Here is a 14793-nt window from a genome sequence, read left to right as displayed (position 1 = left end):
CTGCTCGATTTCTTTTTCTCGTTGCTCAATTTCTTTTCGACGCTGTAAAAATTCATTCAGCCGCGATTTTTCAATGGCAAGGCGCAGCTGGCGCTGCTCTTCCAGCAGGTGAGACAGCAAATTCCTCTGAGATTTCTTTTTGGTGCCAGAGGAACGCGGGCACCCAGATGCTGAACACACCGAGCCTGAGGAGCTGCTGGCTGGGCTGTCTAGCTCCGCTGCACTGGGGCTTGAACCGCCAGCAGTTGTCGGGTCATCTGGCGGCGGTTCGGAGGTCTGTAGAGGAGGCTCCTCATCCTCGCACTCGTCGTCAGGGCTGCCATGCTGCATCTCAAAGATGATCTGAAACAGTTCGCACGTTCAAATGCAATACTCACTGATGTTTATGTTCACGTTCTACAAAGAACTTGGGGGGGGGGGGGCTATGTTACACGTCACCCACAAGGTGTCCAGATGAAAACCTTTTTGTTTTAGTGCGTGTATCCACTTACGCTAGCATTGCGGTTATTGCCGACGCATTGTACCATGTGTAGCAATGCTTGTCGAAACGCTCATTTGGTATTCACAATCATACACCACTACATGGGCATGAAAATGTACTTGATAAGCCCCTTGCATTCTTCATTACAACATTGTGCGCCTCAAAACAAAAAATAACAGGAAATCAAAGCAAGCACTATAAGACCTTCACCAGGTGTTCACCCATTGCCTCCTCACCTCCTCCACAGAAGCCTCAGGGCAGCCAGACTCCTCTGTTAAGCTTCTGTCATTCGCAGGCAGCGAACGCAGAAACTCGTGCAGAGCCCAGTAGAATTTCCACTTTATGGCTGCACTGCCTGTCCCCTTTGTCCTGTTTAGGAACCTGAAAAGAGAAGAATTATGATGCTACAAGAATATATTCATTTCTTCAAATTATTTCTTCCAGTAAAATCAACCTGTGTATTTTCATTTTTGACAGCAAATTCCAAAATTGTTAACTGCGTGCTGACCTGACCAAAATAATGTGCCGGAGCAAAAGTAAAAAGAAAATGAAAACTCACGGCACATACAAGACCCTCGCAGCCACATACTAGGGACCATACACATACTATGAGCGCACTGCATTTTACGCCCCATGCTAGCTAAAATGTGCCTTACTATGGCGAATAGACCCCCAGCGACATCCTCCATGCACTCCACTCCACATGCGCTAGCAACGTGATCTACAACATTCCCCATTCCCAGCGCGCGCTTAGTAGCCAGTCGCGTGAGAAAGGCGTCACTATTCAAAGGGCTTGCAGTTAAGCGATGGCATGTGAAGTTCATAAATATCCAGCTTGGCCGGTTATGGGTTGAGACGTTTCCATGCATAACTACACAATACAAAAAAAACAAGCGGGTAATCAGGGCAACATAAAAGGAGAATGGAAAATGCCGCGGCGAGTGGTAAGACTGCGCACACGTCTGCTTACCTGTACTGGTTCCCCAGGTTTTCAATTTTTGTTTTCACCTCCCGAATGGTCTTCTTGATACCTAAGGCGCTAAGGTCCTCTGTAATCGCTTCGTACACTTTTCTATTGTGCTTAACACGGCGGAGGTCGGACAGATGGTCCTGCCATATCCGTATCAATGCGAACGTCTCGCTCTCGGACCATTGCGTGCGTTCGTTTGGGTTACCCGCGGCATTGCGGGCGCGCGCATTTTCCGTCCCCATGCCGACGGCAGCCATGTTGAAATGGTTGAAAGTTGGAAAAGCCGGGAACCCATGCGGTCACACTGAAAATGGAAGTAATTCATTCAGAGTGCTCAATAAAGCAAGCGAAAGCTTTTAAAATAGGCAAGATCAAATAAAAAGTGGCAAACAATAAGTTTCTTATTTCTTTAAAGATATTTTTTTCTGGTCTTCTGCTGTTGAGAGTACCCAGTTGGTCCGAATTCACAGTCGAATGAGTTCTCTGGACTCATTCGGTACCGAATGTCATTCGCAGCGAATGTCATTAGACTGAGCCCGTGTGACAGCAGACGAATGTCATTTGAAACGAATCTCATTCGTCTAAAATGACATTAGGTTGGCGCGTGTGACAGGGGTATAATACTAGAGTATGATGGTAATGAAACAACATAGAGTGACTAGCCCCCGAAAGGTGACTGCATAAGTGAAACCCGCAGTAGTACCAGCTGAGACCAGGTGCCGCTGAGGTCTCCGTACCAGCCCGTGTGCCTTCTCGCCCTGGGAGGGCGGCCTCAACCACGTCGTATTCGGTGGGGACTGGTGCGTTTTGCAGGCCACCATTGCTGCTGGGCGAGCAGCGCCGTGACGGCAGGCAGCCTGGGATGGTCCGAGCTGCCACCCCCACTGTGGGCCGACGTAGTAGTAGTAGTAGTAACTTTATTCTCCCCAAAAGTTGTGGTGATTGCACCACTGAGCTGTTCGCTCAGTCGTCTAGACAGCGGGGCTCCTGGTGTTTTGGGAGCTCGGTGTCTTCAGCCAACTGGGCGAGGGCTTCTTGCACGTGGGGAGCTGGGCTAGAGATGGCAGCCTCCCACTCTGTTAAGGATGATATGCTATGAAGGATGGGATGATTTCTTCTACGTGATGCGGCGTGGCGTACTTCTAAGCCTCATTCCGAGCGAAGAGGTGGGCCTGTACTGTCGAGCGCCCTCGCAGCTAGCCTGATGTCTTCCTAACAGCTAGGTTAGCCCCTCGTGCGGAGGTCCCGTCTCAAGTGCCACCGCTTCCCTAAGAGAGATCAGTGGCACCTTGCCTGGTATTGATGGGGTGTCCAACCTGTGCATGTATCCAACATCCAAGCAGGAGTTTGAATTTGGAGAGTCCGAATGGTCCCGACTATCCAGATGTGGTGCTGGGGAGAAGGCCCCACCCAACCTGCATAGCAATTGACGATGAGTAGCTCACTGTGTTGCCATGTGACACTCGTTGCAACTAATTTCTGACAAATTTTAATCGGTAGGAGTTTGATCTCTGAATCGTGCACCACCGTTGCTACCTTTGCATTACCAGATGCTGCTATTACTCGGTGCGTTAGAGGAAATCCAGTTAGTTTGCCCTGGTGCAGATAGGGCTCTTGAATTGCTGAAATTTGGTGCGAATTGATAAATGTTCAAATTTTCGTTTGCGCGGAAGGCTCCTGACAGGTTAGCTTGGACTATGCGCAGGTCGCTCATTTAAAAGCCCCAAGCCCTAATAGCCACTTCGGCTCGCTCCCTGAATACTGGGCACCAGTGGGCCAGCATGGAATGCTCCCGCTCAGCAATGCCCTCTCTACGGCACGCCGGGCACTCGAACACCGCCCTAGGGCACTGTCAGGTGTTGTGCCCCTTTGAGCAGTGCATGCATGTTGCATGCTGTTCCCGGCATTGTGCACCATAGTGCCCGTATTGGGCGCAGTACCCACATCTCACCACTCGCGGTTGTTTATAAATGGGGCACCCCACTTGCAATTTTTTCTGATGGAACAGCTGCCGACTAACCCGCCTGGTCACCGACAGAATTGTTGTGCGGAGTCCGGGTCGTCCCTCCCCATCCCCAGTGATGCGGATTTCCGGGCACTCCCCATCCAACTCATTTTGCTCGAGCAGCTGTGGGACCAGCGTCTCCGGGCCAACGGCGGGGTCTATTCCTACCATCTTGTAGGTGTGGCGGCTCTCCTCCCCTTCCCTCACCCTCAGGGCCTGTGACGCGCTGCTCTCTTGTATGGCGGAGGCAAGCCTGTCCAGCCCCTCTGCATCTGAGGAGACGACCGCCACCCCCTTGCTGGTGGGTCTCAAGAGGACCTCCTTGAAACCGAGTTTCTGGGGGTTGAAGGTTCTCTGCACCATCTCCATTACTTTTGTTGGTGCGATGGCCTGGTGATCAGTTGATTCTATTATGGTAGCTTTTGTCTCCTTCCTCTCCGGCTTCTGCTTTGCGTCCTTGCTGTTTTCTACACTGATCTGCTCTGCTGCGTCCTGGGCGGTGTGGGAGAAAGAGGGCTTCCCTGCGGGCCTCCGGTCCAGCTGGTGTGACAGGCCGCGCACTTCGCCCTCGAGTCCTGCCACCTTGATTGCCCTCCTCTGTGCTGTTTCTTTCATTGTCTGGAACGCGCTTAGCAGTTCCGCTGCTATTTGTTCTTTCAGGCCCTTTGCGTGGGCCCTCATCAGCTGTCGGAGGAGGAAATGTCCCTCCGCCGAGCTCAACTCCTCCTCCTCTGCCGCCTCAGGGAGGGAGGGAAAGTCTCTGGCCAGTGGCCCGCGTGGGCCGTTTTCCCCGCTGCGGTCTTCTGAGCTGCTCTCCTCTCCCTTGCTCCTGCTGCCTGAGCCGTCCGAGCGGGCCGAGCCAACCGTGCTAGCCACTGACCCGTCATGGTCACTTTCGCTCTCGGAGGTAGCCACGAACTCCTCCGACTTGTGCCACTGCTTCCCTTCGCTTGTGCCACCTCGTTTCGGTGTGCCTGACACCCCTGCCGCTTGCTCTACTGGCTTAAGTCGCCCTACCTCACCCCTTTTCTTTCCTGCCATTCGTTAGCTGTCGTGCGGCCAAGCGGCAGCCCCCCCTCAATAAAATCAGCTTAAAAAAAAGAGGGGGGGGGGGGGGGCGGCAAGGGGCCGCAAGCACTGGACGGCCCCGGTTCGCAACCTTGTTGGCACCCGCCAACAATCACCACTAATTTCCACTTGCTGGCAGAGAAGACATTCTTTGGCTTGACTGATATTTTCTGTCCAGGAAAGGTGAACTTTCGGTGAAAAATCTCTAATTATCACATTTTTCGCTCGATTTTGCCAATTGAGGTGTCTTTTTCTCAATTACTTTACTTCTAATACGGTACTGCTACTTCGGTCTGTCTACAGCTGGTGGTTTGTAGAAGACTTTTTTTTCCCCTTTTTTTCTAAGTTTTTAGCTGCCAATTAAAAACTAATTACCCGAAATTAACAAAAAGGTGGTTTTCGCGTCGGGTGGTTCTAAGGACCACTCGGTACAAATTTGGTTGTACTGACCTAAATCTGTGTTGAGTTACAGACATGTTGTGCTTGGGTGAGAGATTTTTCAAATTCAGGTTAAAATTCGCTACCTAACTCATTTTTGGCCCGATTTTGATATGGGATGTGCCTTTTTTTTCGCTACATCGCGCCGAACACGATGTTGGTACTCTTATTCAGCTAGCTCGTATAGTTCGGGATGTACGTCACCACGTGCGTGGTGGCTTTGTTTACCTAAATTTTAGCTACTAATTAAAAACTAATTACCTGCAATTAACAAAAAAGGTGGTGTTCGCGTCGCGTGATCTTAAGGACCACTCGGTACAAATTTCGATGTCCTAACCTAAAGCTGTGCTGAGTTACAGCCTTCGAAGGAGGTTTTTTATATGTTGTGCCTGGCTGGCAGATTTTAGATGCAGAGCGTCTGATTCACTCGCCCTGTCCCTCCGGCGTCGTCGTCGTCGTCGGCGTTGTCCAACCCTCCCCCATTCTCCTCGCCGCGATAGCTGCGCTCTCCGCCGCTCACCCCCCCTCCTCTCCGATAGAGCACACTCTCTCGCGAGGGGCATTGGATTGAATTCGATTGGATTGGCTTGGATTGAATTTGGGTTAGACTGGATTAAAGTGGATTGTGTTGCGTCATAGCCGCGGCAGACGCGCTGGGGCCGGCGCATGTGCAGTACTCTCTCTTCCGCGGTTTCCTCTCCTTCGGGCGCGCTCCGCATATAACCGGTGTGGCGTTCTCCGGCGAAGCAACATCCACGCTTGGCTCAAACACCTAGAGTCCACGCCGCTTTACAAGTACGCCAACGTCGTCATCGACTGGGACCGGCTTACGCACTCCCCTCAACGTTATGCGCGCTATAAAACGCGGTCCCTTCGCCGCCCCGCCTATGCGTCGCATCTACACAGGGGTTCCCGCGAGGGGAGGTGGTCAGTTTTTTCAAATTCCGGTTAAAATTCGCTACGTAACTCATTTTCGGCCCGATTTTGTTATGGGAGGTGTCTTTTTTTCCGCGACGCGACGCCGGACAAGCTGGCGCTACTCCTATTTACGTATCTATTCTAGTTTCCGACTTAGCCGACCACGTGGGCGGCTGCTTTGTTTGCAAGGAATGTCAAAGACTTACATGATGTCTAACACGGTGAAAAATGGACCAATCGAGCCACGGTTAGTGTCAAAACGATCGCGTTTACAAGCGATTCATAGTCGTGCCAATTATTTTGTTATAACTTGTCTGGTTTCTGAGTTACGCGTGAAAGTTCAATCTGGGTATCGGTGGCGAGGGTGAGTTTTCAGAAAAACTGCTCTACGTTGGTTATTTTTGGGCCGATGTACACAAAAATGGTATCTATGTAATCGCTAGCGCATTGCGGTCACTTTAGCGTTCTTAGATTTTAGCGGCACATGATTAAAAGCGAGTTTTCTGTGAAATTTTTTTTTTCAAACTTTTAATTATTAATTAAAAACTAATGATCCGATTGTAAAAAATAATAGCTTGTTGTCGTCGGCTGATCTAGGAGCTGTACTCCCTGTTCCCAAGTTGCAGAACGCAGCACGCTTATGCTGGGTGCCCCTGCCCCAAAACAGGGTGGAAGACTGTGTGAGCCTATTTTTGCATCGGGTAGTAGGCTCACACTACGAAAAAAAAAGCCAAATGCCTCGTCATCTAAGTAGTGACGCGCATGAATGGATTAACGAGATTCCCACAGTAGATAGGGACAGAAATATAGGTTGAGGCGATGTAAAATAACGTAAATTAACGGTCTCTGCCCGCACCACTAAGTATCAGTAGATAGGGACAGTGGGAATCTCGTTAATCCATTCATGCGCGTCACTAATTAGATGACGAGGCATTTGGATTTTTTTTTCGTAATGTGAGCCTACTACCCGATGCAAAAATAGGCTCACACAGTCTTCCATCCTGTTTTGGGGCAGGGGTACTCAGCATAGGCGTGCTGCGTTCTGCAGCTTGGGAACAGGGAGTACAGGCCCTTTGGGCTTCCTCCAGCGTGGGATCGCCACACCTTCATTTGTGCACATCATAGTGCGTCCGCGGCGCACTCATACGCGCGTAGACTTCTGGTGGACCCGGAAGCCACGCACACCCCCTTGCAGACACCTGACACTGAGCACTTGGCAGTCGTTCCGCCCAAGGCCGAGGTCGGTCAGTGTTTTGGCACTTTCCGAGGCCCATCCCCCGCGGTACGACAGCGTTATGCTCGAGACTAGAGGTACGAGGTCCCCTCCCACTTGCTCAAGAAGTGAGGGCTCCATGTACTTGACGGTTTTCGCCAAGTGCGCGTCCGAGAGTGAGATGCGAGTACTGACGACTTGGACATCCAAGATGGCCCGCTGCTGGTCTCTTTGACGGACCAAGTCCGGGATCCTGGTGCCCACTGCCGTCTCGAATCGCTGTTCCTCCATGAGCGTCCATCCCTTCTCTCGCAGTCTTTTGGCCACGTACCGCACCATCACATCGTGACGACGAATGCGCTCATGGTGGGCTCTGTGGCATCTCTGCAGGACGTGTCCCAATGTTTCAGGGACCGGACATCTGGCTCGGCACCTGGTGTTCTCCTGGCGTCCTCTCTTTAACCTCCTGAGTGTGGGCATGAAGGTAATATGCATCTTGACTACGTCAATGTATTCTCGGCCCCTCAACAAGGTTGTGCCTTCAGAGATCCACCCGGTGCTGCCCGGGGCATTGCTGCTGTCTTTAAGCGCTCGCCCATCTGCGCTCTCGTGTAGGCATTTGATCTAGTACCTCTGGCTGTCCATCCTCCCGTCTAACTTGACACCCTGAAAGGTGCAGAGCCGTTCGGATTGGGCCAGACACCTCCTTACATGCACACTTGTAGCAGCTGTGCGACAGAGCTGGCTGTAGGAGTCCCTCAGACTCTTTAGCCTCCTGACCCGTAGACCAGGGATCAGTGTGCGCATTCAGGGAATGCCTAGGCCGCCTTGTGGTGTAGGCGCATATTAGAATCCAAGCGGAGTGTCCTGCGGGAGTGCAAGCCATCTCCGGACATAGGAGCGCACCTGACAGTCGAGTTTTAGCAAGGTCTTTGCCGTCGTTGGGCCCAGCACCAGTCTATGGTATAGGCGAGGTAGCAGGTAATATGTACTTCAAAATTACCAATCTTTGCTGCGGCTTGAGTGGCGCTTTGGCCACCCTTTCCAGCAGACCTGTGACCTCTTTTCCTGGCCGTTCCCGCTCCTTGCCCACGGCATTGAAGCGAATACCCAAGTATCGCCAGACAGTTGTTGTGTCGGCTGATGGAATAGGCTCTCCATTGATGTTGTAGGTGCGTTTTGTGTCTATGTTGGACACTTTGTCTTTGCCCGACGGTTAGAGAGTGAGTGACAGAGACTTTGCGGGGTTCACTTGGAGTCCCCGCCCTGCTAGAAACTGCTCGAGGACGCTCAGCTGGTGTTGCAGCCCTTCCGGTGTTGCGGCCAACAAAACGATGTCGTCCGCGAACGCCATGCAGTTCGCATCAATAGTCTCCCCTTTGAACCTGATGTTAGGGTCACATGTCACTAACCATTCGTCAATCACTAGATTGAACAGCAGAGGGGAGAGCGGATCGCCCTGTCGTACCCCAATCGTCGGATGTACTAGGAGACTTTTGTTTCCATACTGTAGTACCGTTGTGGCTGTTGTATAGAAGTGCCGAATGTACTTCAGGAAGTCAGCGCTGATCCCTTTTCTCCGGAGACCCCTCACTATTGCCTGAAAGTTTACCCTGTCGAATGCCTTAGCTATATCCACGGAGGCCATGCAGAGGGGCTTTGCCTTCCTTTTCGCCAGGATTACCACATTCTCGGCACACCCATTGGCCGGGATGAAAGCTCGCTGGCGGTAATCTAAAGTTACCGCCGCTTGTATCCGGCGGGCGTACACCTTGTGCATCAGCCTTACAAGGACCGAGACGCGGTGATCGGCCTGAAGTCCGCGGCGTGCGCAGCGCCCCCCTTCTTGGGGAGAAAGATGGTTCTGGCATTCCGAAGACACACCGGGAAACATTTCAGGAGTTGCAGTGTGTTGAGCAACACCCTGAGCACTACTGAGGGTATCTTCCGCAGCTCTTCGGGTGTTAGGCCGTCTGGGCCAGCTGCGGAGCTTAGAGGCAGCATTGCTGCCTTGATGTCTTGCGCTGTAATTACAGCGTATGGATCATATCCGCGTGACTCATCCTCTATCTCAGCCTCCGGTGACACAGTCTCCGAGGGAGCAGTTTCCATAATCGACTTCCACTCATCCAGCAGTCGCTTCGGGTCTGAAACGTCGGCGACGACTTTGCCGTCCAACACCTCCCTTGCGCACTCACTTTGGCGCTTCTTAAAACGTTCCTGAGTCTCTGCATACAGGCGCTTCTTTTCTCTGCGCCTGTTGGTCTTTGAGGGAGGCAGAGGTGGAACTGCTGCGCCAATTGCGCCATTGTGCGCCAATTTGCCCTGCTGCGCCAAGCTGCGCAGAAACGGCAATTTGCGCGATTATTGTCCACTGAGAGCATACAGCGCCAAATTTAGCCGAGTCATGTCGTCGTCCGGGCAACACTGAGCGCTGGCTACACAATAGACGCAGCCGCATCCACGCCGCATCCATAGGACAGCAGTTCGGGGCACTCATGGTTCCCTCGTGCTTTCCCGGAAAACTTTCACCAGCATGAGTAAAAGTAAGTACTTTGAACAGTTATCATATAACTTGAGGCATGGCCTCTGGAATTTGCAGCTGCTCGAAGACGAACGACCCCTTCGCACATCCTTCGCATCTGTAGTTTTTTTATTATTATTGCGCGAGTACGCAGTTAGTGTGGTGATTGATGCCTAATTTTTCGGGGCCTGCACGAACTTTTTTAAAAACAAAAGTGTAGGGAAGTTTGCACTTGTGCGCAAGACATGAATCTCGAAGCTGTTGCAGGCGAGTATTGACGGACACATAGTTATTTTCAGTAGCACGCTGTGCTCGGAACGCGGCCACTTCCTCGGCCGTGCGAACTATCCGCCCTGTTCTGTGCGGATAGACAGCTCCGCTGTTAATAACGGCGCTTTTGCATCCGAAGTTCATTTGAAGCCGAATTTTTCGCGCTGCTTTAATGAAAGAAGTGGTGTGGAGCTAAAACAATTGCCTGCAGCGCGCCACACAGCCGCCGTACTCGTTCGCGCGCCGACGAGGCCCGACTCGACCGCGAAAGCGGGCGTCTTGATGGGATGCTGTGCCCGTTTTCGCCTTCGCGTCTATCACGAAATGAGGCGTTGTGAAATCGCCATTTTCGTTCGCTGCCTGCCTTTGCCTGCCTGTCATGCCTGCCTTCTCGGTCGACGCGCCGGTGGCAGCTTGCTGCGAATACGGCATCATATTGTACGGCGCCCGTATTCGTGTTCGGGCCTATCGATGCGAGACGATGCGCGCTCCGCAAGCGCCGCGCGGGTAGAGCACGTTCACGACGCCTGATTTCACGGTTGAGGCGACGGCGGCAGCGTTCGTGTCGGGCCTCGCCGGCGCACGAACGAGTACGGCAGCGGGGTGGCGCACTGCACGCGATTGTTTTAGCTCGAAACTACTTTACCAAAAAAATAATAAAAAAAGCAGCCACCGTTTGTAACACAGTGTTGACTACAACACAAATAAATGCCAAAAAGTCACTACATTTAAAGGAATTGGCAAAAAGCAGGTTTCAGTCCCGAGTAAAGGGTAATATCAAGGTGCCAGCTCCTGTCTGATTTATTGCGCTCCTGCTAAATAATTCTGGCCAATTCTATTTTTCATGCAGTTTTTGGATTAGTAGCTCTTAAAAGTGCGCTCAGCCGCATTATTTAAAGCCGTCAGTGTGCTCCAAAAGTGCTCCGAAATAGCCCCTAAATAACAGAAATAGGAATACAAATAGGGGACACTGCCCCTACTTGAATCCCTGTTTTGTGGTGAACAAACTGACACTTGTTGCCGGTTTTGTTTGAAGACAGTTTTTGATGTCTGGCTTTTTTCTTTTGTCTAGAGCGGTGCACCAAGCTGAACATTGATGTGTTCACGAAAACGGATGCCAATGGAGATTTGATATCACTCTGGTGTAAGCCAACTTCCAAGGACAGCGATGCCTTTTGCACGCTTTGCTGCACCACTGTACATTGTGGGCAACATGGCACTGCAGCGATATACCGCTACGCAAGCTCTGAGAAGCACATCGCACAAACAAAGAGAAACCGCAATGCAGAAGGTGCCCTTACCAAAAGTGCAATAATTCAAAGCACACTGGATCTACACAGTGCAACAGCGGTGTCACTTCAAGAAAAGTTCACGAAGGCAGAAACTCTTTTTGCGCTTTCTGTGGTTGCGAACAACCTTCCCTACACATTTGGAGATGTAGCAACGACAACGTAACCCCACATGTTTCCAGATTCCGAGACTGCGAAAGGCTTCCAGTGTGGACGCAAGAAACTTTCATACGTCATTTCTGATGGGCTTGGGCCGTATTTCAAGGCAAAGTTATTAAAGAGCTTGACATTCCCGACACATTTTACACCATCATGATTGATGAGAGCCCAATCCCCGAGGCCAAGGTGCAGCAGCTGGACGTGCTTGTTCGGTACTATAGCGCTGACACCGAAAATGTTGTAGTGGAGCATCTCCAGTCGTTTCATTTGGGCCATGCGGCCGCTGATGAGCTCTTTTCCTGCATTCAGGATGCCCTCAGTGATGTTCGTAAGAACAACATGATATGTTTTTACAGTGATGGCCCGAATGTAATGAAGAGCCTCAAGCGAAGGTGAAAGACAGAAGGGAGCCCCAACATGGTCGACATTGGTGAATGCGGCCTCCACAAAGTCCACAATGCTTTTGCTGCTGCGCTAGATAGCTTCTGTGCGGAAGTGGAGTCTCTTGTAATTGACGTCCACTACTACTTAGAGTTTGCCACGAGGCATGCAGACATGAAGGAGCTGCAGAGGGATCTTGGAGTGCCTCAACTAGAGTTTTTGCGACACGTGAGCAGCAGATCACTGACATTGCTTCCTAGTGTTGAGCGAGGGCTTAAGTCGTATGATGCCCTCACGGCATTCTTCTCCAAGGCTGGACAGCAAAGGTCTTCATTGTCTGCGAGGCACGGTCGAAAGTCTTCCGCGTTTTCTGAGAAAACACTGCGAGCAAAGCTGCTTTTCCTTCAAAACGCTGCTCAGACATTTGACAGGTTCCAAACACTGTTCCAAAGCAAGGAGCCTCTCGTGCATGTTTTCTATGATGAGATGTTGGCTCTCGTGAAGCAAGGTCCTTGCAAGGTTCGTACGCCAAGAGTCATTTGCAGCTGCTACTGGGTCGTAACTGAAAGAACTTGATGTACAGTCCGCTGTAAACTGGAAGGCAAAACCTGAAATTGGCCTGGACACGGAGTAGTCAATGGAACAATGGAGTCCTACAGAGAAGAAGGCATTGTACATCGGTGCAAGAACCTTTTACATCGCCTGTGCCAAGTACTTGATCTCGAGACTTCCACTCGACAACAAGCTGTTGTTTCATTTAAGGTTTTTAAACCCAGCCGTAGAAGGGAGTTCGCCACCTTCGCTGCGCTATGTGGCTAACACACTGCCCCAAGTCATCCCACCCTGCGATGTGGCATCACTCACCGACGAGTGGAACTCCCTGATCTGCGAAACCAGTGACTGGGAATCGTCACCTAATGTAGTCACCCATTGGGCGAGTGTGTTCTCACTACAGACGCCTGCTGGGCAGGCTAAGTACCCGAAGGTCACCAAGCTTGTGAAAGCAGTGTTGTCGCTACCTCACGGTAACGCAGACTGTGAACGGGGGTTTAGTGAAAACAAACAGACGGTGCACCATCGAAGCACATTATCTATAGCAAGCAATTCTAGCCTTCGGCAAACCAAGGCCTTCATGAAGATGTACAGTGGAGATGCTACAAAGGTGCCTCTCACCAGGGACATCAAAAGAAGTGTTGAAACGTCCCACAAGGTGTACCGGGAGCGAATCGAACGAGAAAACACTGCAATGTCCCAGAAGCGAAAGCATGAGGAGGAGGAGCCAACTGAACACTGAGCGAAAGAAGCTGATCAACTAGAAGTCGACCCTCCAAAACCGACTGTTGTCTCTCAAAGCTCTACTTGCACGTGCACAAGAGCTTAAAAGCAAGGGTCGGGCTGCCAAAGACATGGACAAAGTGGAGAGTGGCAATGTTTTGCTGGGGGATGTGAACTTTAAACTGCCCTCTGTACTTGAACAAATCAAAACAGTTGACTTGGCTCTTCAGTCTATGAAGGCGAACTGAATCCTTGTTAAAGTGGTGTTTGTGTGCAGATCTCATTACGTGGCTGTGTTGTGTTTTTGTGTTAGCGGCAAGGTGCTGCAAGCCAATTGCCACCTGTGGTTCTTTTGGCACTGGTGTTTACTCTTGTACATTGTTAGTGATCTATGTAAGTGGTGTTGCAGTGAAGTGCTTGGTTCTGTACACATAATGCTTTTCCCCCATTATGTTGTCCTTTCCATCTGTTTTCAAATGAAATTATAGCCTATCCAAGGCAACTACTGTTTCCAGGATCTGCCATTGAACTTTTATTTCATGAAGTTGAGCAAAAAAATTTTTGATTTATTGCGTTCCTTTTAAATAATTCTGGCCAATTCTATTTTTCATGCAGTTTTTGGATAAGTTGCTATTAAAAGTGTACTCAGCCGCAATATTTAAGGCCGTCGGTGTGCTCCAAAAGTGCTCCGAAATAGCCCCTAAATTGCTCCAAACCTGCTCCAAAATTAGATTTCTGCTGCTCCAAAGCTGCTCCAAAATAAGACTTCTGCTGCTCCCGTGCCTGCTCTAAAAAGCTAGACCCTGCTTCCACCCCTGGATTGACGTTTCTTTCTCCTATGACCCTTCTGTAGCACTTCCCTTATGTAGTTATTGAGCTCCATGTCGACGTTTTGTCCCTCCAGTTGCCGTTTTACAATTTCCCATAGCCTGGGGGCTTCGTACCCTTGCGGAGGGGGCTTTCTGACCAAGCTTCTCAGCTCCTTAACTATAGCCGCCCGTGTGTCCTCTGGCTGCTCGGGAATGTAGCTTGCATACTCCACGGGCTCGGGGGCCTCCGCTGGGCGGGACGTTCCGGCTCCCTGCTGTTGCCTTCTGCTCTTAGGCCTCGTGGATGGAGGATTCGCATCGGCTTCCAGTCTGGCACGAATCTCAGAGACCAGAGCTCGGTACCTCTCGCTTTTGCGATGGGACTTTATGGCGTCCAGAGTCCTGTCCTTGAACTTCTCGGCCAGCCGAGCGTTCAGGTTCTTGGCTCCGCTTCGTGCCAAGGAAGCCTCGTAGGACGCCAATAAGTGCTCCTCCTCGTCTGACCATCGTGCCTTCACTCGTCTGGTCCCGATGGAAGCATTGTACTCGTCAAAATGCCTCTTACGTCTATGGAGGCTCACACCACGTAGGGAAGAGAACATTGCTCCACACTCTCGACAAGCGAGGTTGGGAACCTTGTTACCCTTTGCTGTTGGAGCTTCGTGATTGTCAGTGTCGCAGAACGCGCCACTGGACGTCTGGGCTGCTTCCTCTGAGTCACGCTACCGCTGTGAGGCGGGTCGCTCGCTCCTTGGCCGCACTCCCTGTAGCACCGAGACTGACTGCACTCTGGACATATCCGCATTCGGCTCTCCAGAGGATGCCCGTTGCCCGAAAGGGGCCTGAAAGTTCTGTGAATGGTCGGCTTCCCGTACATGGATGCCACCATTGCTCCGTGACTTTGCTCTGCTTGTCGACGCCGTCTCGCAAGCTCCATATGCCGAGAGGGTGACGCCTATCTGAGCGTCCCTCCCCTTGTTTCCACCCGCCTGT

The 14793-nt window shown here is 51.3% G+C and overlaps 1 pseudogene; it reads left to right on the top strand.

Annotated features, from left to right (window-relative positions):
- Positions 1 to 9629: 9629 nt before the first annotated feature.
- On the top strand, positions 9630 to 13239 carry LOC144167175 (uncharacterized; annotated as a pseudogene).
- Positions 13240 to 14793: the final 1554 nt, after the last annotated feature.

Source organism: Haemaphysalis longicornis, unplaced genomic scaffold (genome assembly GCF_048455015.1).
Source record: "Haemaphysalis longicornis isolate Haplotype H1 unplaced genomic scaffold, Haemaphysalis longicornis Haplotype H1 scaffold_2, whole genome shotgun sequence".
Taxonomy (NCBI): domain Eukaryota; kingdom Metazoa; phylum Arthropoda; class Arachnida; order Ixodida; family Ixodidae; genus Haemaphysalis; species Haemaphysalis longicornis.
The sequence above is the reverse complement of the archived record's forward strand: the minus strand, read 5'-3'. Positions and strand labels throughout refer to the sequence as shown.